Here is a 1,821-nt window from a genome sequence, read left to right on the forward strand (position 1 = left end):
AAATATATCCAAGCAGTTATTCTAAAAGTGTGAACTATTTTGTATTTTAGTGGAAGGTGTCGATTGCTGTCAACTCCAGAGCCAACCCATATCAAGTTTTTTCCGAGCTGAGCGACCACTTGCTGATGAGACTTCTTTAAGCAAATTTGGCTAAAGGTACGTTTAAGATTTGGTTTCACTGTTCTTTTCCTTACACCTTTAACTAAATAAATTATATTTCATTTGCTTTGTTTTCTTCTGTTCCAGAAACGTGGTCCCAATTTGATACCAGAGAAGATCAAGTGCATTTACGTTACCATCAATACTATACCATTCTATCCTATTTGTTATTTTATATTGTGGACAATATACTATTAGGAACTAATTTGATCTGTATGATTTATAAGTAACTGCCCTACAGCCTTTCACACCAAGAATATTTTTTAAATTTCAAAAACAAAAAGAGGGAGAAAGGTCGTATTTCAGCAGCTGCTGATTTTTGCCATAATTACCAACGGGTATTTTGAAAGGCATTTTCAGGCAAAGATTGTATGCAATCTTACTATTTTTGACTACCTATGAAGCCACTACCATCAATGCCATGCCTCAACAGCATCCATCAAAGGAAAGAGGGGGGGGGAGCAGCAGAACAAAAGCAATATTGGGGAAAAGGGCCACTATAGCCAGCATTTACTGGATTAGAGGAGACAGGGATCGGTCTGAAATTGTAGAATACACAACTATGGCAGACTGCTAACACCTCACAGAAAACAGAACATCGATATCTGCAACGGTTCAGGAGTTATGGCTCTGTGAAAACGTCCAAAAAGCGCCTGGAGCACGCCTACTGCTACTACCCGGCCTGCGCGGCCTGCGCTGCCCGCCGCCCGAGCGGAGCGATCGCCGGGCGGCGGCGAGCGGCAGGCGAGCCGGGCGTTCGTACCGCGCGCCGCGGCGAGTAGTTAGGCGATCGCGCCACGGGGAGCGCTAGTGCGGCGAAATTGGTACGGCGCGTTAACACGGCTGGTACCCCTCTGGTTATGCGGTTCTCTGTGCCTTGACGGGCTGCCGCGGCGCCGTGCCCCAGGAGCCGCGGCGGGGCGGCGCGCGGTAGCCACATACGGGAGTCGCGACGCGTCCCCCCAGGGCCCCAGACAAACACGCCAGGCACGCAAGGCGCACGCCAGCGCCAGGGTGCCAGCAGCCAACTGTGTGAAGTGAGGCCACCCCGGGCGTACGAGCAGGTGGAGCCGGAAAGTACAGATTTGTCTTAAACACACACACGTCGATACCCGAGTGCGGTACGACGACGACGACGACGACCTTGGTTGCTGGTACCACCGCAGCCACTCTTTGAGTACTTTTGGACTGCGATGCTGTTTGATACCGGAGGTCTCGATCCTTGTGTTTGTTTTTGACGTGTCAGAGTCCCGCCGGCCCGGCTGGTCCGGTGCGGGAGGTGCGCGCGGCTGGAGTGGGCCAAGGACTGGTCCGGCCGGGCCTTGTTGACCGCGCCGCGCGCTATCGGTACTTCCCCCTCCAATGTCCACCAATTAGCATGCCACGCGCTAGCTCGCCGCGCCCCACCTCACATTCTGTTGCGTGTTTTTTTGGCGAGTGATCCTGCTGCACCACCACCCCGCGCCGTGCGGCCGTCGGGCATGGGAGGAGGGGGGCACAAAGGACCTCTTTGTGGAGGATGTCACTTCATGCAGCGGGGCGTGGCGTCGTGGGCGCGCGAGATCCGCCGACCCAAGGCCCCGCGCCGCCGTTCGGTAACCAGTCGCAACTGGAGCATCCTCTAGATAGAATTGGCGTGGCGGGGACATTGTGAACCCGGGG

The 1,821-nt window shown here is 53.9% G+C and overlaps 1 protein-coding gene across 1 annotated transcript in view; it reads right to left on the reverse strand.

Moving 5' to 3' along the window:
* Positions 1-1,821, reverse strand: part of LOC113215484 (uncharacterized) — a gene marked incomplete in the record, with an annotated part of 13,419 nt that overhangs the window by 1,153 nt on the left and 10,445 nt on the right.

This window comes from Frankliniella occidentalis, unplaced genomic scaffold (genome assembly GCF_000697945.3).
Source record: "Frankliniella occidentalis isolate FOCC.00 unplaced genomic scaffold, Focc_3.1 Scaffold8, whole genome shotgun sequence".
In the NCBI taxonomy this organism is placed as follows: Eukaryota; Metazoa; Arthropoda; class Insecta; order Thysanoptera; family Thripidae; genus Frankliniella; species Frankliniella occidentalis.